Here is a 27899-nt window from a genome sequence, read left to right on the forward strand (position 1 = left end):
CGACCTACACCGTCATGGCCACCACACCCCCCCCTCGTTGGAGAGGTATCGGTGGAAATGGGAGGTATCGGAGGTATGGATCGATGATTAGAAACCCGTGTGGTGGATGTGATGTTTGTGAGAGTGTCTTGTAAAAATTGCGAAGATGACGAAGAATGATCGGAAGATTTAACACCAGTACCTCCTCCTCGACTCCGCACGATGTCGTGGTGGTGGTGGTGGTGATGGTGATGATGATTATGATAAATATAATAATTCCTTCTCACCATTTATTAGGTGGTGTAATGTAACCTACCACCTGCTACACCGTTCCAATAGTCGTGTAACTTTTACCATGAAGCTCGGTTTTACCGTTGTGAACCAACAATCATCGTTTTTCATGATATTTCTCGGCCGATCTTCGTCACGTGAGAATGACGTCATTAGGAAATTGACGAAACAAATTGCCCCCAGAATGTTGTCATGAAAATCACTTTCTAGGCCCGGTACGGATTTCAGGCGACGGTCTATTTCTTCTCAAAAACTACACGTGAAATTCTGATGAAACTTGACCACAACCTTCATCAGCCGTGACATGCCAAAGTTTGTTCATGGCAATAAAAAAATCTGGGTCTCAGGGGGTCTACGGAAGGAGTGTATGGGGGGGGGTTGATCCTTCCCCCCCCAAAAGGTTCTGAAACTACACACAATTCTGATGAAACTTGACCACAACCTTCATCACCCGTGGTGTACCAAAGTTTGTTCATGACATTGGAAATATCGGGCTCGAAGGGGACCTACGGTGTGTTGCCCCCCAAAATATGGATTTGCTTTCTTCTCAGAAATGACACACAATTCCGATAAAACTTGACCACAATCTTCATCACCCGTGGTATACCAAAGTTTGTTCACGACATTAAAAAAAATCCATAGGTATTTACTTTGTTCTCCGTGACATATTTTGTGGGTCATCCGTGCCTGCTCGTGGTTCCCTGGTTATCTTATCCAGCCGCAGCAAGGTGAGCGCCCTGGGGTATTGCCCCTCCCTATGTTTGGTATTTCACTACTATTTAAAAACTACTTCTTTTCCCAAAAATAGCAAAAAGAAAGGTTTCTTTTCCTATGTGTTGTTTTTTTTTTTAATTTAAACGAATTTGAACATAGTGGTTGCAGTGCTATTTTTTCATTATTTTTTCCTGACCTTTTTTTTTCTCAAAATTTTGTGCTATTTTTTCATGATTTTTTCCATACTTTGTTTGTTTTACACCAAAGTGGTTGCTATTTTTTCACTATTTTCCTGGATTTTGTTTGTTTTACACCAAAGTGGTTGCTATTTTTTCACTATTTTCCTGGACTTTGTTTGTTTTACACCAAAGTGGTTGCTATTTTTTCACTATTTTCCTGGACTTTGTTTGTTTTACACCAAAGTGGTTGCTATTTTTTCACTATTTTCCTGGATTTTGTTTGTTTTACACCAAAGTGGTTGCTATTTTTTCACTATTTTCCTGGACTTTGTTTGTTTTACACCAAAGTGGTTGCTATTTTTTCACTATTTTCCTGGACTTTGTTTGTTTTACACCAAAGTGGTTGCTATTTTTTCACTATTTTCCTGGACTTTGTTTGTTTTACACCAAAGTGGTTGCTATTTTTTCACTATTTTCCTGGATTTTGTTTTATACCATATTTGCCTCTATTTTTTTTCGCTATTTTTCTGTACTTTGTTTTCCACCAAAGTGGTTGTTATTTTGTCACTATTTTTCTATATTTTGTTTTTTTTACACCAAAGTGGTTGTTATTATTCCCCTATTTTTGTTCAAAAACTGCCTATTTAAAAAATATTTTTCTCCAATTTTTTTTTTATTTGAAGCTGGCTATTTAAAAATCTATTGTTACGAATTTGGAATTCAATTGCACACAACATACAGGTTCCCTTCGTCAGCTATGTTAATAAGTGCATGTTCCTGAGATAGCTCACCTTTCATTGTTTAAATGTTCAGAGATCGATTAGATGCGCTGCGGATCGATTTAATAGTTAGGGAACGAAACAATGGAGACGTCCCTCCCCCTCTTCTGCAAAGAGGAAGAAGAACCCTTCCATCCCGTGACGTCAACAACTCCCTCCCACCCGTGGTTGAGCGGGGGGTGGATCACGAGGGCATGAGTCACGCCGGGTGCAGGGGAGGGGGTGGGAAGGATAAAGAGGACATCTTTTCTTTGTTCAAAAAGAGTCCCGAAAGAGTTCGTGGGAGTCCCGTTCTGAGTCCCATGGGCAGAGTTCGTGTGCTGAGTCCCATGGGAGGAGTAAGCTTTTTTGCTTCGGAGAGAGCAGTCGTTCAGCCATCGGGTCCTGCTTGGCTTGCTTGGCTTGAGGCCTTCGGAAGCTTTTTGCTTCGGCTGGCTCAGTGAGCTTCGGCTGCTGCTTTGTTTTGGAAGGAACTTGAGCCGGTTCTTCCGCTCGAGCTGCGAGTGGAGGCTTCTTCCTCTTGGTTCGTGGAGCTTGTCGTTCTCCATTTTGTTTCCCGGCTTGGTGCGATGTGTCGGCCTCTTCTTGGAGTTGGTTCCTCGGGGAAGCGACGCATCGACAGGAAGGATGGGCGCCTCGTCTCACCGGCACGTGTTGAGAAGCGCGGGAGGATTCGCGGGAGCTCGGGAAGGATCGCGGCGATTGGATCCAGCTCACTCTCGCTGGAGCCCGGGTCCAGACAAGTTGAAGACCACACGAGGTGGAAAGGTTCGAGTCAAGCTCTGAGGTTCAGCTCACCTGTCCTCCGAGCTGGAGCTTGTGATTAAAGGCCTCAGCCACATTTCGTGTGTGTGTGTGTGTGTGTGTGTGTGTGTGTGTGTGTGTGTGTGTGTGTGTGTGTGTGTGTGTGTACGTGTGTCCGTGGGCCCGTCTAATAAGTAGAAACTGCTGTTAAGTGTAAATGACTGTACATAATAAGTAGACGGTTGTAGTTCTTTTGTCGTGCTTTTGTTGCTTGTATAATTGCATACGTGTTTTGCCTTATTTAATTGCATACGTGTTTCATTATAATAAATGTCCTTGTGTGAATGTAAACCTGCTCGGAGGGGGTGCTTCCAAGTACTTCCGGTATTCGGTATCACCTCTGGTTCTGAGTACTTGTATTTTTGGTATTGATCGGTAAGGCCCTTATTTTCACTCTTGGGGATCCCCAGGGGATGAGAGTATATGGAGGGGGTACCGGGTGAGGATGATTGGGCGCCCTCGTCAAGAAGTGTTAGAACTTCTCGAGTGTCGGCCATGAAGAGGGGCAGGCCCTGTGATGGAAGCAGTGAGTAGTCAGAGGTGCGGAAAGGGGTGAAGGATAAAGAGGAGCCGGGGGATAAATTCCCAATTATAATTTCGGCTGTAGAAGGGTCCAAGTCGTTAATTTTCAATAACCCGATAAAATTGGCTCCCGTAATTGGAAAATAATTTGGTGACGTACATTGTGCAAGGAAACTTCGATCGGGTGACCTTCTGATCCAGTGCAAATCGTGCAAATCGGTGGCCCAGCGGGAAAAGATTCTGAGAGTCTCTCTTTTTTGGGGATATTCGAATATCTGCTCACATCCCCAGGTCTTTAAGGGAATGCCGGGGAGTAATTTACGGGATTGACCTGGACATTGATATGGAGGTTATCAAGAGGCATTTGGCTGACATGGGAGTAGGTGATGCTTGTCGTCTTATGTTGGTGAGGGATGGTGTGAAGGCCGATACCACATGTGTGGTGGTGTCCTTCTCCATCCCGGTTCTTCCCCCTAAATTGTTCCTGGGCTACCAAGCCTTTCCTGTTCGGGAGTATATCCCTCCCCCTTTAAGATGTTACAAATGCCAAAGATTCGGTCATACTGCAACATCCTGTCGGGGTAAACGGCGTTGCAGCAAGTGTAATGGGGATCATGAGTATGAGAGTTGTACGTGCGTTAAGATGTGCTGTGCCAATTGCGGTGGGGAGCACAGTGCAGCCTACAGAGGTTGTCTGGAATTTCAAAGAGCAGCCCAGATCCAGCAAGTGAAAACCACTGGGAAGTTATCGTATGCGGAGGCGGTGCTCAAGGTCCCCAAAGTTGTGTTGCCAATCAAAGAAACGAATAGGATTACTAAAACTCCAGCTCCGGTTAAGATACAAACAGTTTTGGTTGGTTGCCAGACGGAGACAATAGATCAGGATTGCCAAACTGAGGATTCAAGTGCCATGGTGGTTTTGAACATTTCTAAATTGGGGTTCATTGGATTTATTACTGAGGTGGTAAATTGCACAGCTGTTGTACAAAGGAGATCGGAGAAGATAAGCATTACTGCTTCAGCAGCCTGCAAACATCTGGGTTGGGATGGTATTTCTACCAAGGATATTAATAAGATATTTAACAAGACGGGCAATAAAAAAGAGAGAGAAACCAGTCCTGATGCCAAACAGTCTCAGGACCCAATGTAATTTATGTTAATAATCCAATGGAATGCTAAAAGTCTCGTGGCGCACGGGTCCGAATTTAAAAAATACGTCTCTGAGTTGTTAACTAAACCGGATATTATTTGTTTTCAAGAAACATGGCTCAAGGAGCATAACTGATTCCATATGCCGGGGTATACCCTTATTCATATGGATGGAGCTCGAGGTAAAGGGGGTGGATGTGGCATTATGGTGAAATTTGGTGTTCCCTTCATGGAAACGGAAGACATTACGGAGCTGGAGTGTATTCTTATCAAGGTCCATGGCTCGAGAGGGAGGATTACAGTTATAAACTCCTATAATCCTTGCCAACCATTGATGCTCAAGAGTCTTCAGGAGGTTTTTAGAAGGTGTGAGGGGGTGGTACTTGTCTGTGGCGATTTCAACAGCCATAATATTCTCTGGGGCTCCAAAGACACTGATAGGAACGGCGATATTATTGAGGATTTGATCGATGAATTCGATATGGTGATACTAAATGACAGACAGGGAACATGTATAAATCCATCCCCAGGAAAGATGTCCCCTCTGGATCTCACTCTTATTTCTTCAATAGAAGCTGCGAGATGCGATTGAGAAGTCCATGATGACAACCCAGGGAGTGATCACTCTCCTGTGATCACAAATCTCCAATGTGAAAGGGGTTCTGTGGACTCACTCGGTCTGGCTTCTTGGAACTTTTCTAAGGCGAATTGGGGTCAGTTTTCAGATCGATGTGTCAGGGAAGTGAAGGAAGAGATTGGTGTTCACAACATAGATAGCATCAATAAGAATATTGTTCAAATTATGTATAACATTGCTTGCGAAACAATCCCAACCTCAATTCCTTCAGGGGGTAGGAAAATTAAGGTCCCCTGGTGGAATGAGGATTGCAAATTGGCAATCCAGGGAAGATGGGCGGCTCTAAAGAGACTTAGGAAAACCCTCAGGTTGGAGGACGTTATAAAGTATAAGAAGAAAAGGGCGATAGCCCAAAGAACTATAAAACGGGCCAAGTCTGCCTCTTGGAAATCATTTTGTTCATCAGTTAATCCGGATACCCCTCTCAAAACTATATGGGGAAGAGTCAAAAGTATACAGGGAGTGAAGTCGGGAGGGAGATCTTTTCCAGTGATCATTTCCCAGAACATAGCCCCGTGTTCTAATGCAGACAAGGCGGAAGCCGTGGGCCAATTCTTTTCTCGTAGTGAGAATATCATAAAGGATGACGTTTTAGAGGCTCGTTTTCCCCAAGTTGTAAGTCAAACCAGGGTGATCACCAATACAGTTCTGCCTTCAAACCCTTTACTCAATCTTGACTTCACTATTTGGGAACGGAACCAGGTGATTCGTTCGGTTAAGAATAGCGCCCCAGGCCCGGATCGGTTATCGTTCCTTAAGTTCAAACACTTGGAGGATCGGGTGTTGAGAGTGTTCCTGAGTTTCTTCAATAGGATTTGGGCTTTAGGGAAGCTTCCCTGTGATTGGAAACACGCTATTGTAATTCCTATCCTGAAAGAGGGGAAAGATGGCACTGTCCCATCTTCATATCGCTTATCTCAGTTGTTTGCAAATTAATGGAGAAAATGGTGAATAACCGATTGGTCTTCTTCTTGGAAAAGAACAACCTATTGTATAAAGGCCAGAGCGGTTTTCGAAAGGGACGGTCCGTTATGGATCACATTTCCGCACTGGCAAATGATGCAAGGAAATCCCAAGGTAATCAGGAGTCTCTTCTGGGAGTGTTCCTCGATATCCAAAAGGCATACGATTCAGTCTGGAAAAATGGCCTCCTTTATAAACTGAGTAATCTCGGGGTCAATGGCAGAATGCACGATTGGATTGGTGACTTTTTATCGAATAGAACATTTCAGGTGAGGGTTGGCCTGAGCTTCTCCTCTTCGTTTCATTCTGAAAAGGGCATTTCCCAAGGAAGCTGCTTAAGCCCAACACTCTTTATTATTATGATAAATGATGTTGCCTCCATCCGCAAACTCCATAGCAAGTTATTCCTGTTTGCTGACGACATTGCTTTGTGGATTCGGTGGAGAAATGGGCCGAAGACTGGGGTTTTAAACTATCAGCGGATAAGTCCAAGTTTATCATATTTTCCCGTAAGAAGAGAACGGATGACATAGCAATGGTAATTAATGGTACTTGCCTCCATCCATCTCGAGTGGTGTCCTTCTTAGGAGTCACCTTCGATAAGGGTCTAACCTGGACCCCGCAGGTGAAGGAGCTGATAGGTAAATGTGCCAAAGGCATAAATTTATTACGTTGTCTCTCTGGAACAGAGTGGGGAGCACATCGTGACAGTCTTCTCATGATATACAAAGCTAAAATTCGTTCCCACCTGGATTACGGATGCCTGTTTTTCGGTGATATGGCCAAGAGCAACTGTAAAAAAAAAACTTGAGACTGTCCAGTCAAAAGCCCTTCGTGTATGTTTAGGTGCTTTTCCTAGCACTCCAGTGTCTGCCCTTCTGGTAGAAATAGGTGAGATGCCCTTGTCCCTTCGCTGGGAGATGCTGAGAATGAAATATTGGGCGAGATCCATTTCTTCTGGGGACAGCCATCCTGGCAAATCCTCATTTGAAAATTGTTGGGAATACCTGAAGTTAGACAACAACTCTGCTTCCTTGCCTCTTGGCCTGGCCTGTATCAAGTTCGCCAAGGAAATGAAGCTGGACTCCCTTCCAGTCAGCCCCCAACATAAAGTCCCCATTTGGCCCTCCCCTGGACACTCGAACCCCTTCGTCTCCGCATGGATCTCTGGGGAAAAATGGATTCAGTTAATCCTGTGGTAAAGCGCATCCTGGCTATCGAGTTTATAAATACAAGTTGGAGTCAATATTTGCATATATATGCGGATGGGTCCAAAGAACCCTCTCAAGGAAGGACAGCAGCGGCTATATGTATCGCCAATGTCCGTGTGGTCAGGGCTTTTCGGTTAACCGATCATCTTTCAGTTTTCTCGACGGAACTATTTGCAATCGTCCGAGCTATGGAATGGATAATCGAGTTCAATCCTTAGTGCAGTTATCCTCTCGGACTCACTTTCGGCATTACAGGTGCTGGAATCCTTACAGGGTGGCTGCAGGTATGACTTGGTCCTAGAAGCTTGGCATTTGTATAAGATCATGAACTGGAGGGGTCTGGTAGTGGATTTGTGCTGGATCCCTGCTCATGTGGGCATCAGGGGGAATGAGGCCAGTGACCTTGCAGCAAAGCAGGCCCTCAGAATGGACAATGTCACCCAAATCCCCTTGGGACCTTCAGAAATCAAGTGGTCTGATCAAGGACCGTATTGTGGGAAAATGGCAATGTCAGTGGGACTCCTGCACAAAGGGGAGATTTTTTTCACAAGGTGCAGTCAGAGGTGGTTCCGCTTGTTAAGCTCCCCAGGCTATCCCGGATGGACCAGGTAGTGCTTTGTAGAATAAGACTCGGGCACTGTCGCTTAAATGCATACCTCCATAGAATTGGATGTCACCCAACGGGGTTCTGTGCTGTCTGCAGAAAACCTGAAGATTTAAACCACTTATTTCTAAATTTCCCTCTCTATGGGGAATCGAGGCAGCGTCTCGTACGGCGTATAAGAGTTATGGCGATAAGGGTGTTGGACCTGCAGGTGATGCTGCGGCGGATGAACTGGAAGCACCCTCAACTCTGTAAGGCGGTATTAAAATTCCTGAAGGAATGTGGGAGACCGATTTAAAATGTATCTGCCTTTGAAGGGCTATGGCTGTAGGCGAGTTTGATCAGATTCTGGTGCGTGGCGTGGATAGAGCCTCCTGGCTCTGACAGCGCCATTAAACCCTCAACCAAAAATAATAATAAACCAATGTCACGCGCAGGGTGACCCGTATCTTGCCAAAAGGTGACCACGTGTGACTTCTTTAAGGTCACACTGAGGTGAACAGAGCTGCTATCCACGAGGAGCGACTCCTTGAGGAATATCTGCCGACGAGAGATTCCGATGAGAATCGTTCTACAGAGTAACCATAAAAAGTATGCGTTTGCCTCATAACGTCACCAAATGACGTCATAATGTCTCAAGCTTGACATATCTACAAAGCACTCATCGAGGTGTTCAATTTGAGGTGCTACACGATATGGTTCCGGAAACTTGAAAATTTGACCTTGGGGTCAAATATGTTTGACCTTTGGCGCTAACCATGAAGGTCAAGGCCAATCGCCACCAAAAATTAATCAGCTGAGCGCCAGACCATGAACTATATTCCCATGAAGTTTGAAGACGATCCGATCAAAATTACTCAAAAAATAAGGGTTTCATCGACTCCCCTGATTTGCGCCAAAGTGACCTTGACCTTTGACCTTGACCTTCAAAATTTTGTGCACTGAAAGGGACCTCTATAGGCCTCTGATATGCGAAGTTACAAAAATTTCCGATGATAACTGTGCTCTGCATAATTTTTTTATATGAGATTACAGACCAAAAAAAAACAAAAAAAAAAAACATACAAGCTGACTAACATATCTTGCAAAAACTTTGTTTTGGCAAGATAATAAACCTGCTCATTGCATCCATTCCCTCATTGACTGAACATTTCGTGTGTTTGGAGTTAGAAAGCCATTGGTTTGCCGTAATAGGGGGACATTTGGACCGACGGTTCTCGGTGATTACGCCGCTCGGAATCACGCACGGATAAGCTCGACTCGTAGGTTTGTTCCGTACGAGATCCGTTGAGGGTGGAATACCCCAGTAGTTGGATCACGTGGGTATTTAGGTACATTGAAGATCGGAAATTGACCCCACCCCCACGTGATCTGCCGATTGGCGTATTTCGGTTCTTGTACAAGGACCCGTTGCTCGGAGTTATCCGGGTGGCGATCTATATTCCGGGCGATCGGTCGGTCCGACTCGACATTCAGAGCGGTCGATTGGCGGCCGACCCCTGGCCTGGAACACTATTTTCATCTATTTTTTTTCCATTTATTTTTGTTCCAAAACTCGCGATTAAATTTTTTTTCTCCTATTCTTACCGATTTGTTCTTGTTGCAAAACTCGTTATTTAAGAATTTTTTTCCTCCTATTTTTTCCTCTTTTTATTTTTTGGTTTCAAAACTCACTATTTCAAATATAATTTGTCACATGGAAAAAATAGGGGGAAAAATTTTTTTGAATCTATTTTTTCCATATTTAGTTTTGACTACAGGTGTCAGCTGTGCAGCCATTTGAGGAAATAGGAGGAGATGGAGGGGGAACACACACCATAAACAAACTTAAGCATTGTGATGGTGTTTCCACTGCAACTCGTAAGCATTGATCGTGACAGCTGTCCTCTATTTTCACTTGTATTTTCAACAGCTCTTTGCAACGGTCCATGGTGCCTCCTTGTTTTAAATCTTCTGTTATTATTCCTGTGTCAAGGAAATTGAAGGTGACAACGCTCAATGATTATCGCACCGTGGCTCTTACCTCAGTGGTGATGAAGGTGTTTGAGCATTTTATTCTCAAGAATCTTAAGTCTATCACCACCTGTAGGCTTGATCTTTTTTTTAGTTTGCTGATTGGGAAAATCGTTCTGTTGATGATGCTGTTCCCCCCTCAAGTTGCTTTTGGATTTTCTCCTTAACCAATCACAAACAGTAAAATGAAACAATAAGTTGTCCAAGACTATTTTTTGAATACTGGTGCTCCACAAGAATGTGTGCTGTCATCTCTTCTTCATTCACTTTTCACCAATGATTGGGTGTTTCATATCACAAGTCTGTACAGCTCGTGAAGTTTTCTGATGACACAGCCATTGAGGGTATTATCATGAATTCTGATGAGTCAGAATACCTTCAGGAAGCAATGGGTTTGTGTCATGGTGCAAACACAACGTCGAGCTGAATATACTGCAAAGAATAAGGAGATGGTTGTTGACTTTCATAGGACAAAAAGTTCAGTCAACACTCTTACCATCAATTGTGAAGTTATTGAAATTGTTAACTGCTTTAAACTTTGAGGTATGTACAACCATTTGCACTAGTTTAAGGTACGACCACAACACAGATATTATAATCAGGAAAGCTCAGCAACACCTTTACTTCCTGCGGCAGCTAAAGAATTTTGGTCTTCACAGGGAGACTCTCATCCAGTTTTATCATGCCATTATTGAAATTGTTTTGACTTTCTCTCTGTGTGTGTGGTATGGCAGCTGCACCCAGCAATAGAAGGTTGTGCATACTATTGGTGGGATTATTGGATGTGAGTTGCCCTCTTTGACTTCAATTTACACAAAGCGTACTGTGAATAGATTCCAGAGGATAGTCTCTGATGCTTCGCATCTGGCCAATGTCCTGTTTCAACTTTTGCCATCTGGAAGGCGATACAGGTCACTCAGGTGTTGGACAAATCACTTTAGGATTCGTTTTTGTCCTCAGGCAGTTATTGCCCTGTCCAACTCCATAACCACTTAAACTGCATTTTTCCGTTGACATTTTTTTGTGATGCGGTGCTACTGGTTGGATTGTTTGGTTGTTATTGTTTGAATTGGTTGGTTTGGTTGTTGTTATAGCCTGAATTTAAAATGGATTGATTAAAAAATGTTGTCACTGATCCACACAAAATACCCCATAATGTCAAAGTGAAAACATGTTTTAAATTTTTTTTCCAAAATAATTAAAATGAAAAGCTGAAATGTCTTGAGTCAATAAGTATTCAACCCCTTTGCTTTGACACTCCAAATTGAGCTCAGGTGCATCCAATTTCCTTTGATCATCCTTGAGATGTCTCGATAACTTGATTGGAGTCCACATGTGGCCAATTCAATTGGCTGGACATGATTTAGAAAGAAACACACCTTTCTATATAAGGTCCCACAGTTGACAGTGCATGTCGGAGCAGAAACTCCACCATGAAGTTGAAGAAACTGTCTGGAGAACTCTCAGATAGAAATGTGAGGAGGCATTGATCTTGGCAAGGGTATGAAACAATTTCTGGAGTGTTGAAAGTTCCCAGGAGCACAGTGAGGTCCATCATTAGGAAATTGAAAGAATATGGAACTACACACACTTCTTAGAGCTGGCCGTCCGACCAAACTGAGCAACCAGGCAAGAAGGACCTTGGTCAGGTACGTGACCAAGGGCCCAAATGACCACTCTGACAGAACTACAAAGTTCCTTGGCTGAGATGAGAGAACCTGCCAGAAGGACAATAGTCTCTGCAGCACTTCACAAATCTAGGTTTTATGGGAGAGTGGCCAGATTGAAGCCACTCCTGAGAAAAAAAAAAGGCATGTGACAGAATGCTTGGTGTTTGCAAAAAGGCAAATGAAAGACAGAACATGACACAAAAGATTCTGTGGTCTGATGAGGCAAAAATTGAACTCTTTGGCCTGAATGCAAAGCATGATGTCTCGCAGAAACTGAGTACAGCTAATCACCGACCTAACACCATCCTCACTGTGAAGTATGGTGGTGACCACATCATGCTGTGGGGATGCTTTTCAGCAGCAGGGACTGTGGGACTTGTAAGGATAGAGGGAACAATGAATGGAGCCAAATACAGGCAAATCATTGAAGAGAACCTGCTTCAGAGGGCAAAAGACCTTGGACCGCAGCAAACATTTACATTCCAACAGGACAATAACCCCAAGTATGCAGCCAAAGCAACAATGGAATGGCTTCAGGACAAGAATGTGAAAGTCCTTGAGTGGCCCAAACAACTCCCAGACTTGAATCCCATTGAGAATCTGTGGAAAGACATGAACATTGCTGTTCACCAACACTCCCCATCCAACTTGACAGAGCTTGAGAAAATCTGCAAGGAAGAATGGGAGAAAATACTCAAATCCAGATGTGAAAAGCTGATGCAGACACACACGAGAAGATACGAAGTTGTAATCTCTGCCAAAGGCGCTTCTACAACATATTGACTCAGGGGTTGAATACTTATTGACACAAGACATTTCAGCCTTTCATGATTTATTAAATTGAAAAAAAATTTCTAAAAACATGTTTTGACTATCATTTATGGGGTATATTGTGTAGATCGGTGACAAAAAATTTCAATTTATTTCATTTCAAATTCAGGCTGTAACAACAAAATGTGAAAAAGTCAAAGGGTGTGAATACCTCCTGAAGACACTGTACTTATTGCGTCCACCGAAACAGACCAGAGCATCCAATATACTTGCAAATTTTCGATTTTGCGAATAACAAACAGAGGTTAAATCATAACCTCCAAACACGTTCAGTGGCGAAGGTCATGATTTTTGACAAAACAATAATAATTGTGCAAGTACGAGATTCTAAGTCATCTCACAACAACAATTACATTATCAACCATTCCCATCAATCAAAGCAAAACATCACAATGAAATACAGAAATTCAATTTTTTCATACCAATATTTTTTTCCTGCCATCATCATTTTTTTCTTGCTGATTCATGTGGTCTTTTAAAATAATACTGTTACGGATCTGGAAACCATGAGCACTCAACATTCAGGTCCCAAAAGCCAATTATTCCGTTAAGTATGTGGTCAGATTCTCCTTCCTTTTGTCTCGTGGGAGGATCAAAAACGTGTGTTATGATTTATTTTAGTTTGGTTATTAAATCCAACCATCAAACAAACCGACAACACCACTGAACAAGTGCTTCACTCGCCTAACCGGCGACTCGCTGTCCGAGGCAGAATCTCTGGCAGTTCCTTCTCAGCTTCCACAAACTTTGTAACTTCTTTTGAACGAGTATGGGCACTCGTGGAGTGGGGGTGGGGTTTTCCCTGCATGGCTGAAACCCTGCCCAGAAAGGGTGGACCCATGGGAGCCCCATCCAATCAGGGCAAACAGTGACGTCAGTTTCACCAAGGCCCCTCCCCACTGAGGGAGTTCCATAAAAATACCGACACCGTCCTCTGCGGAGAGTTCTTTGGGAGTTCGTTGGTGGGTTGCACAAGAGTTCTGAGAGGTTCTTAAGGGTTCTTGCTGTTACGAAGGGGTGGTTACGAGGAGTGATTACGAAAAGTGGTCACAGGAGGTCTACATTGCTGTACGAAGGGGTTTTTGCTGTCACAAGGGTTGAGCAGTGGGCCATCGAGGAGGCGAACGTGTCTCTGCTGGCCCTCTACAAGGAAGGACAGAGCGACCCTGACCCCCCCCTCCGTGGACCCTGATTATTCGTCACCCGAACTCCGCCACAAGCCTCGAGTTCCCCACGTGCGACTGGGGATCGGACCAACGACCTTTGTCAGGTGCCGCATCATGGAGCATGCCCTCCCTCTGACGGTCAGGTACCCACTGAACTCTGATCCCCAGCTGGTCTCTCTCCACGGCTGCGAGGGTCCAATAAAGACTCTGGGTTTTCTTTTCCTTTGTGTGTGTGTGTGTCTGCGTGTGGGCCCGTCTTTAAGTAGAACGGAATAAGTGTTTTTGGATCGTTGTAAATACTTCCTGCATATTCGCGTTAAGTCTTGCCTTTGTCTTTTACTGTAATTAAATTATTAGAAATGTTCCCAGCTCGTTTCTGTCCTTTCTTTATTTGGTCCAGCATGGTCCGGGTCTGAGTTCAGATGGGGTTTCATCCCCGGTAATCGGTACATCGTAGCCGGAACGTCCTGGGCAGGCCCGCTCGACTGCATCTGAGTCGGAGTTGGTCGGTGGAAGTTGATACTCCACCGTAGCTGGTAGGGTGATCCGGTTCGGCCAGATGTTCTGAGGGCGTGAATCCCCGGTAGCCAAGGCTGCATGGTTACTTAGGTATATTGGGATCTAGACAATTAACCCTACACCACGCGGTTGAGATATTGGCGTTTCACGGTCGATTAATCGACCCGCCGGCTTCGGAGTTATCCGGAGTGACGGCCTATAAATTCCAGGGATTCTGGTGGGAGACGGCATAAACTTCCCCACCTAATGGTTGTTCTCGCCACCGACCCCCGGCCCACAACAATATTTTTCTCAAAGGGTTCACAATGTTCGATGACCTCACGGCAGGCGTTCTTGTGAGCGGCATGTCATTCCGTCACCGAGGGATTGTTTTGTTGTTTTACGTCTATATAATCCTCTGGAAACCTGCACCATCCAATCACCCGTTTTCAACAGGTAGATCCGCTAGTAGGTAATATTAAAAGATTGCAAATGGAAGCACAAAATACAATACACAACTTTACATGAAACCATTTAAAGATGATTCTTCACATGGTTTTAGTAACACTAAGATAAATTTTAAACACGCGACATTTTTCAGTCATACAGATGTAATTTCAGCAAATACAATTGATGTATATCAATAAAGCATTTATTCCAAAAATTTCATCATAAAGTACATTACAACAGTGAATGCATATGTGATACATTTATTCTGGTAAATCACAAGTATCATTTTGATTCCAATGACTCATCTCAGGTTGAGGAAATAATAATGCTCATCAATGAATGGCTTTTTGCTGCAAATTAAAGAAAAGCATTTTCATTATACAAAACGAGCATTACAAAATGTTTTTGCAACAAAAAAAATAACAGTCTTTTACATAAAACAAACCAGAAGAAACTAGAGGGGGAGCACTCGGGAGAGTGCAAAACCTCCGCCGCCAATGCTGCTGGGTCACTCAAGTGAACCTTATATCTTTTTCGTTAAATATGATGTCAACAGTGCTGACAGTTATAGTTCTTTTCTCCAATTTTTTTTTTGGGGGGGAGGGGGGTTGGAAATCACTTAAAACATGTGGAAATGCAAAAAAAAAGAAATCAAATTTTGTTGAAAAAAAAGTTGCAAAAAATTTTTTTTCTCTAACAATTTTTTGGCGGAGGGGGTTGGAAATCACTTAAAACATGTAGAAATGCAAAAAATAAAAATAAAAATTTCTATAACAATTTTTTTTCTCTAACAATTTTTTTTGGGGGTGGGGGGGTTGGAAATCACTTAAAACATGTAGAAATGCAAAAATATATATTTTTTCCTTTTTTGGGGGGGTTGGAAATCACTTAAAACATGTAGAAATGCAAAAAAAAAAATTCTTTTCTCTAAATTTTTTTCAGGGGGTAACAATTTTTTTTTGGGGGGGGGGGTTGGAAATCACTTAAAACATGTAGAAATGCAAAAAAATTCTCTTTTTTTGGGGGGGTGGGAGGTTGGAAATCACTTAAAACATGCAGAAATGCAAAAAAAAAAAAATTATCTAACAATTTTTTTTTGGGGGGGGGGGGGACAAAGTCCAAAATGTAATGGCATGATCCTTGGACCATACCTCACCCCCCCACCAAGTTTCGTCGAAATCCATCGAGGAGTTTTTCCGTAATACTGTTCACAAACAAACAAACAAACAAACAAACAGAAAGGGGTGAAAACAGTAACCTCCATCCATCTTCGAAGATGGCGGAGGTTAATAATCATAATTTATCTGCATTGGAAAAGAAAGGAATGATTTTTGTTTCTCAGTAAGAATGCAAAAGCATGTAAAGGCATTTCATTCCATAAAACGTCAAAAATGACATCATTAAGGAGTTTTTGACTCTTATTCAGAAGTTTTTGACTTGATTTTGTTTTTCCAGGTGATAAGGCTCATGGAGGAACTATATAAATAACGTACACATACCCACAAATACATGAGAACACCGGATTAAGTTTCACACAAACACGGCTGCTGAGATTGGGGGAACTGACGTCACTTCCTTGAGCTCTCTGGGTGCTAGCGACGTCATCACAGCTGGGCAATCAAGGAGGAACTTTTTCCTCCCCATGGGTTTTTTTCCCCCCATGCTCTATCCTTTAAATTAAGAGCAATAAAGCAAGGAAGCAGCACGTACCGTTTTTAAATTCTTTGGTAGGATTCGGCTGGCATTTGTACCGCTGAACTCCCATACTCAGAGCGGATGCCCTAACCATTATGCCACCGTGTCTGGTTATAATATGCTTGGTGCGACGGTCTGGTTACAATAAGGCACTGGACTCACTGAGTAGTGGTTAAGACGTTTGAGTGGTAATGAGATAAACTTCTGAACAGATAAGGGCAAGGCAAAAGCAGCTTTTAAAGGTGAGTGAAGTGAAATGAAAGAAAGGGATGAGAAGCGATGGTTAAGCAATGAACAATGTAGAAGGCAAGGTGGCAGAGGTTCACCTGTGATCCTCTGGTCAACTTGGACGTGGACCACAGATGTTGCACCTGAGAATGTGCAAGATGAATATGTGAAAGTGGTGTACCAAGTTTAAGTTTTTCTTCTGCACTGCAAGCACAGAGCATCAACTATGATCACCTGAAGCCTGTCTGTTTGCATTTTCATCTTTGATGTGTGGACATATGTTTGCAAGCCATCATCATGAAAGCTGCAGTCCTCTTTCTCGCAAATATGAATGTACTGAAGGAAAAATTGTAAGAGGAATCCAAATTGTCCGGTTGGGCTTGGTGAACACACCTGGTCTGGTGAATTTGATGAAGATTCCTTCTCAAGTACAGGTAACCCAAACAGTGAATGACATGTCCAGGACTCTTTTGTTGGCCTCAAGAACAGTTCATCCAGGACCAATGACAATATTTAGGAAAAAAACACAGTCAAGCTTTAAAAAGAATAATATTAACAGTAAAAGGAACTGTGCTTTGGGATGTTGACAATAAACAAGTCAAACTATTTCGCCCATAGTTTTCAGGAGGATAAGCTAATGAGGAAATGGACAATGTGTGCATTGTTTGATCTCTCATGAAGCAGCCATTATCATTGAGAAGAATGTGGTTGGCATTCCAGATGGTTGAAATGAGGTAACCACATCTATACATCCAGGGGTTTCCTCATTTTTTTTGAAGTAGGAGGCTACCATAAAAAGTAGCAAGTTCCCATCACCGCGAGCGAAGCGAGCGCAGCTGTATGGCCGGGGTCCAGGGCCCGCCTTCGGCCCTGGAAGCCGGAGGATCCTAGATGGCTGGAGATGCATTCCAGCATGATTTCTAACATGAGATAGTTCTCATATTATCATGTAATGTAATGTAATGTAATGTAATGAAATGTACTCACTAAATGTAATGAAAATTGCTTGGATGTTAAGCAGTGGAATAATTGAAAATAGTCCAAATGAATTCATCACTGTGAGAAACTGCTTTTCAAAAGGGCCGACCATTAGCCAGAAGTTGAGGGCCACCTCAAACAATGACAACACCTAAACTTCATAACTCCCTAAATATCTGATTTACTATTTAAGCCATAGACTCCGAAAGAGAAGGACTGGAACCTCACGATCTCGGCGTTTGTAACTTGAGTCTGAAGGATTAACTTGAGTCCGGGGCTAAAATGACTTCCAGAAGGGCTAGAGACACGATCTCGGGATCCATATAGGGGTTTTTGAGGACGCCGAGTTCAATAGTGTCATTTTCAACACTACCTGAGGTCATCTTCAAGGTCAAAAGGTCATATCTCAAGGTCAAATGACTGAATTTTGGTATTTTTTGCCCGTTTTTCTGTCGAACTCATAGAGGAAAACTTTTGTAAAGTCTATGACAAAACATGACATTGTGCACCTACTGCACCTACTTGCCGATTTCTATCATCGTTAACTAATGTATGTTTTGTTTGTTTCTCTTTCAGAAACTGTCCAGCTGGTTATCTGACAGGATCTTTGTGTTGTTTCCTGCTTTTGTGACAATATGCCACATCATTGCAGCTGCTTTGGTTGTAGAGGAAACTATGATGGGACACCTTGTGTAAAGGTCATATCCTTCCCAAAAGATACTGAGGAGAGGGAGAGATGGATATTGGCAATGCCAAATGCGAAAGAAAGCTTGAGGTGCTTAAAGGAGATATATATTTGTGAGACATTTCAATTGTGGTTGGGTGTCAGTTAGAGGTGGCAAACGACCCAAAGGACCCCCATCAATATTTCCTGGAGTACTGAAATCAGTTTGAAGCAGGTGACCTCAGCCCCACGCCCATCATCTTCTACGTCAGAATCAAGAGCTGAGAAGATGCAGGCAGCTGATGAGGCTGCAGACAATATCCAAGATTTCGACCACTTCTGTGCTAAAATCAGCTCCTATTTTCCTGGCATTAACGTCATAAAAGACCAGGAAAACCTTTACCTATCAAGATCTGATGCTACTGGACAAACTGTCAAGCAGTTCTTTCATTTCCAACAAGTTCACTCACCTTTTGGATTTCTATTCTTGAATAAAGTTGAGAAAGATGGCATTGAGGTGCCCAAACGACTTTTTCCTTTGCAGAAGAACAGCTTGCTCTCAAAATGGTCCCAGATTAGATCCATAACTGACCAGGTAAACATCTATGAATGCACAAGCAAGGAAATTCTTCAGCTTGTAATAAGCCAGCTCTGTTGGATGACTGAGGCACACGAGCTTCCTCATTTCACCTTCCTTCTGTCGCAGCTGCATCTTCTGGCAGAGGAAGACTTTGACTACGTTCTTCCTGCTATATTTGCAGATGAAGCCTTGGAAAAGTTTTTCGGCCAAGCCAGGCAAAGAAGCGGTGGAAACTTCCACATTGATGTAGTTGACATTATGGCTGCAGCTAAAATTGTAAATTTGCAAACACTCATTAAGCATGACATTATGCCCGAATATAGTTCTCATGTGATTGATTGCGACAAGAACTGTACAACTTCCATAAATCCAGATGAGCGAAGTGAACTCATTGACGAGATTACTCCTCAAGAAACTCAGGATCTCTTGGGGTCTGACGATGCCCTTAAGCATAAAGTAGTTTATTTGGCCGGACACCTTGTTCATAAATATGGCGATAGCACTCGTATGGAGAAGATCATTGATGATGAAGATGGTAACGAGGTGTCATCTGAGTTTCTAGATAATTTGAATAGAGGTGGTTTGAGTGTGCCGACTCTGTCAACCTTTTTTTTGTACATAATGCCTATAATTTGTATGACAAGACTAAAATGCGTTGCCGATTTCATTTTGCTGAGCTGTTATCCTCCGTAGATGCACCTTTAGCTAGTAGTAAAGCTGCATGTACGACTTTAGCTAACATTCTATTGAAAGCTCATGTCCTCAATGTAAGTGACACAGAAAAAGCTTTGGGATGCCTCAGGAGGCAAGAAAAGCTCTCCAACTAGTGATAGACATGGACATAGTTGTAATAGGCATAGTGTTGTGACATGCATATAATGTTTATGTAATACGATATATGACAATAAATATCAAAGTTTGACAGCTCGACACACTTGCATCTAATTACAATCGGCCATCTCTCACCGTTCATGAGTTAGACACAAAAACGGGCAAAAAATACCAAAAATCAGTAATTTGACCTTGAAATATGACCTTTTGACCTTGAAGATGACCTCAGGTGGTGTTGAAAATGACACTATTGAACTCGCCGTCCTCAAAAACCCCAATATGGATCCCGAGATCGTGTCTCTAGCCCTTCTAGAAGTCATTTTAGCCCCGGACTCAAGTTAATCCTTCAGACTCAAGTTCCAAACCCCGAGCATGGGAGGTTCCAGTCCTTCTCTATAGGAGTCTATGACTTAAGCATAGGGAAGCTAAGTATTAGATTTGTAAATTTTCTTTGTAAAGCTAAGTATTAGATACTTTGTTAAATATTGTTTATTATTATTTTATTGTGTTTTGTTTTGATTTAATAAACAGCTCAAACTAATAACTTTGGAGTAGTTTATTGTTTGAAAATGAATGATAAACATGTTTTTAACTTCACTCGTTTTCTGATAATTTCTTTATTTGATGTCAGCTAGCTTCAATCAGTCAACCAATCAAACAGTCTAAGTGTGAATACTGCGTCACAGTCACAATCCCAATTTTGTTAAACTTCCACTGTACATTATCCGCTAAAATAGTCTTGTTATTCCGTCAAGAAAAGCTCGCAAGTCTATGGTACATGCATGTACCTGTGATACCAGTATTCAGTTGGCCAGTTCACAGCTGCTCATACTTGGCCTTCACTTCAGTGAATAAACGGCAATTTTCAGTGCAAATAACCACGAATAATAACATGTACAAATGCTGCTTGAAGCTTATCGGCTAATTACTTTATAAAATAAAAAGGCACAACGGGTGACCGTGTATTTTGGAGCCGCATCACTTGACAAAAGCTCGGTGAAACACGTGTTTCGTGAAACAACAACACCGTCACACTCGCAAGAGTGCAAGTTTCGACCAATTACTGATGGCCAGAAGCTTACCTCCCATGTCTTTGGACTTCTTCGAAAATCCAAAGTCAAACAGGGATTTTCGTTTCGGCACCGAAACTGCGAGGCCTACAAAGTTAATTTTCTTGAGGTCATTGCTGTACGCTATCAGGGTATCAGGCCAACAGTCCAAAACGAGGCTAAAGCAGAGAACTCTCTATTGCAGGAGGCGTGTTTTAGCTGCTTGTGTTATTTTTAGGTCAGTGTTGTGCTCGACCTGGCGAGAGTACTAACAGTAAAAGTAAGCCCGCTTTTATCGAAATACTAATGTGTTTTCGTCTCTGATTTCAAAACAGGGGGTGTAGAGATTTCGTGGTGACAAAAAAAACAAACAAGAAAAAACATCAAAAAAATCGATGCTGAAGTAGGCAGCAACCTTTGACATTTTTTCTCTGAGTAGACGGCTGCGGGTCGCCGGTAACCGGCTTCCAAGGAAACCCCTTACATCTGAGTGAACTCTCACCATAACTATTATTAATTTGCAAAAGTTAATTTATCATGTCAGTATTCCCTACTTTAGGAATATCCTACCCAGGGAATACGCCAGTTCCAGGATTGATAACAAATAAACAAAGAAAATGTTATGGAGAAGTGGACTAGCACACGTCATGGTCTTCTACGTTTTAGAGACATACGCATTGACCAGGCTGTAGTAGGCACCTTGCTTTGCCAACAGTTGGTTGTGCGTGCCATTCTCAACCACAAAGCCATTTTCAATGACAGCAATGCGATTGGCATTCTAGATGGTTGAAAGGCGGTGTGCTATGATGATGCAGGTTCGACCCATTCTCGCATAGTCGAACGCCTCCTGCACCACCTGGGAAATGCAACGCATGCCAAACATGATTGGGCATGGTAATTAAAATAAAAACCATGGCAGTGTAACAGAAAGATGCAATTGCATACTGTTTAGCAATCACTAGTGTATGATATGTTCAAACAGACTTCAACTGACTGAGTCGTCATAATAGCAAATTTTGAAATGGCAAATGTGTTACTCGAATTGAGCCATTTGTCTGTGTGTGCGTGTGCATGTGCGTGTCGCCATTTTTCTCACAAATGGCTGAATGGATCGTTGACAAACTTTCAGAGGTTCATCAGTGAGTGACTGAGAGTGTTTTAGGTAAAAAAAAAAAAATTGAAGAAAAAGTTAGATTTTTAATTATTTTTTTTTAATCGCTCTTTCGTGCAAAATTTGATTCTCTCTGCGCCTCTGAAGCAAAATCAAAATTTGATTTCTTCAAAATGCCAAAAGGATTACAACAGCAACAGGCAATGCCAGGTACCCCTGCTAGTTTTGTATTCAAGGAGAATTCGTGGTAAAAATGGCTGCAGTAGCTTTTCATTCAAGCGAAGGCGGTCTATATTACACAAGAGCATTTTTCCCTTTTGGCAATTCCATCGTCAGAGTGCCCAAAACAAGTCGTTAATGTTTCTGTGCTGTGGTCTTAGCTCTGGACGGGTGGATGCTGTATCATGGGTTACTGCCAAAGCAGTCCCACAGCAAGTAATACTTGAGTGGTTCTGTCTTATTCATTGAGGTAGTGATCTGAAACTAGATTACTTTACAGGAGCTCAGACAGTTCAGCCAATCCAGAAGCCTCTTTAGGCCATTATTATGGTCAAACAGATCCTGCCAATAGTTTAAAGGATGCAAGTGAAGTAAACTGACCGGATATAAACAAATCAGATGTGGATATGACACAAGTTTACAAAACATTTATATCTTTGTATACTTTCTGATTGTAATGAAGATATTTCTGGCCACTCAGCTATAACATAGATGTAATGTTCAACGAAAATGTATCATTACATTGTATGATATATACCTCTCAGCCACTCTGGAGGTATTCCTGGGACACTCAGCTGCCAGCATGACTTACCTTCTCACTTTCCATGTCCAATGCTGATGTCGCTTCACCCAACAGCAGAATCTTGGGGTGCCGGATTAGTGCACGGGCGATCGCTATTCGCTGCTTCTGCCCACCTGAAAGCTGGGCTCCTTTTTCTCCCACACGGGTGTTATATTTCTAGGTCTACAACAGCACACAGTATGCTTTATGCCGCAAGAACTTTCAGGTTGCATGCATAAAGTTCGTATGCTTGCAAAATCATGATGTCACGAGTAGTTTTGTCACAGCGATAGTATCAGCAGAAATGGCTTTGCCCTGGAGCCCTGGAGGAACTTGGGTATTTGAGTAAAAATATCCAACTACTGAATTTATCATTACATTGTAGGGCTGGAAGGATAGCCTTAAGGTATGCACACTCGTCTCTCAACTGTCTCACCTTGGCATCAATGTGCATACCGTCCCTCGGACAGACATTAAACTGGGTATCCAGTCTGTGGGCATTAGTTGGAAGGGATAAAGATCCCACACAGTGTCATTTGCGAAGAGTAGGTGAGCTATCGCCCGCATCTTGGTAAAATTCCTGCTATGACCTAAAGGGGCACCGCATCAGCGGCATAACCACTCCCCTGAAAAAAACTGATGCTTCCACCGCCTGCAAGAGCCTGCTGCCACATGCTGCATCTGAATGACATCATTACATTGACAACGACGATCATCAATACCTCTCCCATGTTAAAGCAGAAAGTCGAATTATGCCCGACCTCAGGCAGGCCCTCGATGAAGCTATAGATGTTGGCTGCAAGTGCTGAATCCTCCAGCTCATGGTGCATCACCTGCCTGCTGTTGTCTCCATACGCAATGTTTTCAGCAATGCTGCAATCAAAGAGGACGGGTTCTTGCGACACGATTCCCATCTGATCTCGCAGCCAGGCGATGTTCAGCGACTTCAAATCTTTGCCAACCAAAATCTGCGAGATGGCAGCAGAAAAGCAAAACATAGATCCAGCGTCGTGATGCATTAACCTATCGAATTGTAATTACACTCAAGGTACGACAAGTCAGGCATCAAGTACAGAAATCACAACTGGCCATGGATAAAAATCCGACATGTGACAGCCATTCATTGATTGAAAACTAGCAAATACATCCAACCCATCGCTTCGCTGATGGTGATATTAAGGGGTGAGAGGGAGGGAGAGGAGGAGGGGGAGTAAGGGGAAGAAGGGGGGAGGGGAAAGAGGGGAGGAAAGAGAAAGAGAAGAGGGAGGGGAAAAAGAAGGGGAAGGGGAAAGAGATAGTAGGGAACGAGGGGAGAGGGTGGAGGGAGGGGAGAGGAAACTAGGAAGGGGATAAAAGTGAGGAGAGGGGGGATGGAGAGCGACACCTCACCAAATGTTGCTGTTAACTGCAGGAGGGAGGGGTGAGAGAGAGAGAGGGAGACAGAGACAGAGACAGAGAGAGAAAGGGAGAGAGAGAGAAAGGGAGAGAGAGAGAGAGAGAGAGAGAGAGAGAGAGAGAGAGAGAGAGACAGAGACAGAGACAGAGAGAGAAAGGGAGAGAGAGAGAGAGAGAGAGAGAGAGAGAGAGAGAGAGAGAGAGAGAGAGAGAGAGAGAGAGAGAGAGAGAGAGAGAGAGAGAAAATAAAAAATAAAAAAATAAAAACAAGAAGAGAGAAAGGTGAGGGGTGGAGGTGGGGTTAGCAAAGAGAATGACATGATATGTTATGCTTAATGACCAAACACACAAAAACAAACTCATGTCAGAACAGCTGTACAGACAACGACGCAATGGAGTTTGTAAAGTAATCCACTGGCATATCTGCAAAACCTTTTGATATCCCAGTTCCAGAAAATTTGTGGGAACATGAACCAAAAGTAATTACTGAAAACATGGAAGTACCTACCACTCTCGTATGACCTAATGATCCCATCGAGAGTGAACATCGAAAACTAAGCGTTGCGACCAGATATCATACTTTGGTACAAAAAAAGAGAGAAGAAGGCATTGCTGATTGAGGTGTTAATACCAGTGATTTTGGACTAAACGATAAAGAAATCAAGAAAATGACCAAACACCAAGACCTCAAGAATGAAGTGAAAAGATCCTGGAAGCTGAGGAATGCCAAAGTTAAACCAGTGATGGTTGGAACCCTGGGAATGTTAACGAAAAACCTCAGAGATTTAAAAAACCATCCCTGGGAAAATTACTACAAACGAACTACAGTTGGAAGCTGTCCGGGGCTCAGTGACAATCCTGAAGAGAGACCTTGTCGCAAAATTTTGAGAATAGAAAACTTCACAGCTTGGTCCATGAATCCTGACCCTTTACCGAAATAATGGTGGATACTGTGAACACGCTCTGCGAGGTCTCTATTCCACATTCTCAAACCCACATACAGATGCCAATCAACGACACACACACACACACACACACACACACACACACACACACACACACACACACACACACACACACACACACACACACACACACACACACACACACACACACACACACACACTCTGAGACTTAGTGTATGAGCATTTAAAATGCATGCTATCTTCCTGGCAAAAGTCTGCCTGCATACATGCATGTTCGTACATGCAGCGACATTTGCACACCACTGGTCAGCTGATTCCGAATCTGATTTGTACATGCTAGTCCCCTCAACAGAGGGTTGGGGAGCAGGGGAAGGGGTAGGAGAGGAGAGATAGAGGAAGGAAGAGGAAAGGGTGAAGAAGTGAGGGGTGGGAGAGAGGGTGTAGGGTTGGGAGGGAGAGATTGGGGCAGTGCGATAGGGATGAGAGAGGCAGAGGCATAAGAGAGTGGAAAGTGGGCCAGGGGTGAGGAAGGCATAGGGGTGAGGGAGGGAGAGGGGTGAGGTATTCCAGCAGATGTGATGCTCAGTTTATATCATCCATCCGAGAGTACAGTGATGAATCACCCGACCTGTGAAACACCAGGATGACGGTTTATAGCTGGGTCGGGATTCAAATCCAGGCTACACAGAGCAAGCATGCATACCTCTCAGCTTTCCTGCTGTTGTGTGGTGATTCATTATTTCAACACTGAAAAGATTTTTTACTCATTGTTATCAAATAATTTATTTTGCCTTCCTACCCCCAGAATAGAACCATGGTATCGCCATTGAAACTTAAACGCACACCAAGCAAAATGAATGAACAAACTTTTCAAAGCGAAACATTTCATTTTATTTTTATTTGTCTATGCCAAAGTGATGGGTCATATAATGGAAGATCGTACAAAAATGGGAAATGTTGTGGAAAATAAAATTTCACATTTTCAGCAAACCAGCAACAGCCACCTCGTGATCCTCGGCCACCTCGCTGTCTGGGATCTTAAGGCGTTTCCTGGGTAACCTCGCTGGGGTCTGAAGCCGCCATATTTTTTGGCCTGCTCAACTTAACCTTGACTTGGAACAGGCCGCAACAATTTCTTTATGATAAAGTTGTTGTTTTCACTTTCCTCACTCGTATGATCAAATGCCTGTTCATCCTAGTTATGAATCGCAGGGTACATTGCAATGCTTATAACTGGTTCTCAACCTTTTTTGCCCCGTGCACCCTTTTCACCATATGTCAGAATGTCATTCCCCACTTTCCAAGATTGTCTGACTCAAAAGGTGCATTCCAAATAATATGCATATTATATTGAAAATCTTTTATATTTTCTGTATTAGTATACATAGATTTACTTGGATTATTTTTTATAGTGGAGTTTTATAAATTTAATAGCAATAGAAAATGTTGATGGATTTTAAAACTTGAATAAAAGTTTGTTTTTTTTTACATTCATAACTAATAACTTAACAGACTAAAGTTACTCAAGCATACTTCAATAAATAAAAAGTTCAATAGAATGCCAGGGTATTGTAATTCATTCTGCATCACTATTCTGAAGCGAAAACGCGTGATTTTATTGAAATAGTGAGTATTTTGGCTTCAAATTCGCAAAACGCTGCATTTCACAGAAAAAACTTGAAAACGCAAAAATGCTTTTGTAAACGCAAAAACTTGTAAACGCAACTTTTTGTCCGACTCAACAGTAGAATTTTCCTCACCTTTCATTGCAGGATGCATTTGTTCGTTTGTCATTTCCACTTTGTTTTGTAGGTGCCAATCCATTGGGAAGAGTGATGTAACATCAGTCCATAGCCCAGCAGGGACATGGATGATCCCTCATGGTGAAAAATATTCCATGGATAAGAACAAGCTTGGCATTCAAGGTAAACACTCTGGTTGTCGGCAGTCGGGGGGAGGGGTGGGTCCATCATAATGACCCCAACCAATTTACGTCCAAGTCGTGGATTGTCTTTTATCTTTTTGCATTTTTCATGGCCTCCGTACATGCATAGTACATACAATGTGAGCATGCACTTTTCAAGACGCTTTGCTGCATCCACCTTCCGACGGTACACCAGGCGCCCCCATCTAGCAATCGCTCAAGCAGATGCCTGGCCCATTCCCATCTCTTCAGGATAGGACATTCCAGAGCACCCACTTTTCCAGAATAGGACATTGCAGGACCACCTCAGGTTAACCAGAGGATAACAACTGCAGACAAAGACTGCAGTCAGGTGGACAACAACTCTGTACCACCCCAACACACTATAGTGCGTTTTTCAGAGTGTTGTGTTTTGTGGTGGATGGAGGGCAAATCCTGCCACCAGACTCCTCGGGAAGGTAACCAACTGCAAGAGGACATCTACAAACACAGTTGACATCAGATATGGATGGCTGTTTGCTCAAAAGGAGGTCCTCCACCCTTTGGGAGGTTTTGTCTTTCATGCTGCTGGGTGTCTTCCACATCAGGTGGACCTACCTACCTACCTGGTGGAGGAGCTGGTTTCATCACCAACACTCAACCCTGAACAGGTTTGTGCAGGTTTTACATGATACCTTTTGCAGATCACAGATCTGGTCTGGACTTACAATCTGAGTTTAGGAAGACCGTATCAGGAAAGCTGTTTTGTGTTATCTTTCGCAGCACAGTGCAGAGTCCCTGTCCTCAAGCAATCCCCCAACACAAGCCTCCAAACAGCCAGATTACAGGTGTGCAACACGAAGCCCAGCGCTAGTTTACGTGCACGTTGCTGAAACTTTGACACCTTGTTTTTTCTCTTCATCAGGATGCACGTTGCTCCTTTTATCATATTTTATTTAAACTCGGCGTGCCAGCCGGTCTCTTCGCTGATGGGTTTAATCAACAGACAGCATGTTGAATTTCAAAAACATATTGCATGTCTCTCTCTATCAATGAGGGTGTAAAATGAAGTGAAACGTGCGAAAAATGATATTTTGCAGCACACACTTGTCGTGGCCGTGGTGGTTGTTTGTGGGTTCATTCCTTTTCATTTTATAGATTTTTCATTTGCTTTGAGAAGTGTGACCATATATAATTTTGGGTTTCTTCCATGTCCTAAAGGGTTCCTGCTGTCGTAGAATAATAAACGTTACAGTTGGAAATATGAGGTCAAAGCTTGATCCCGCTTCTTCTTCTCT

General features: G+C 42.9%; 2 long non-coding RNA genes across 3 annotated transcripts in view; one reads left to right on the forward strand and one right to left on the reverse strand.

The window, feature by feature from the left end:
* Positions 1 to 16: 16 nt before the first annotated feature.
* LOC147021748 (uncharacterized) lies at positions 17 to 27890 on the forward strand. Of its 2 annotated transcripts, XR_015060917.1 has the most exons (4): positions 17 to 73; positions 26511 to 26623; positions 27210 to 27272; positions 27385 to 27890. It is a non-coding gene; the product is annotated as an uncharacterized LOC147021748 (long non-coding RNA). The 2 variants fall into 2 exon arrangements; XR_015060916.1 differs by having other exon boundaries at positions 26511 to 27272.
* Positions 15408 to 27899, reverse strand: part of LOC147021749 (uncharacterized) — a 48808-nt gene continuing 36316 nt past the window's right edge. The window contains exons 2-3 of the long non-coding RNA XR_015060915.1: positions 22408 to 23345; positions 15408 to 21341 (exon numbers count right to left, since the gene is read on the reverse strand). This is a non-coding gene — a long non-coding RNA (uncharacterized LOC147021749). The remainder of the gene's footprint in view (positions 21342 to 22407; positions 23346 to 27899) is intronic.

Source organism: Eptatretus burgeri, chromosome 8 (assembly GCF_056783735.1).
Source record: "Eptatretus burgeri isolate ZD-2024b chromosome 8, Ebu_testis_v1, whole genome shotgun sequence".
In the NCBI taxonomy this organism is placed as follows: Eukaryota; Metazoa; Chordata; class Myxini; order Myxiniformes; family Myxinidae; genus Eptatretus; species Eptatretus burgeri.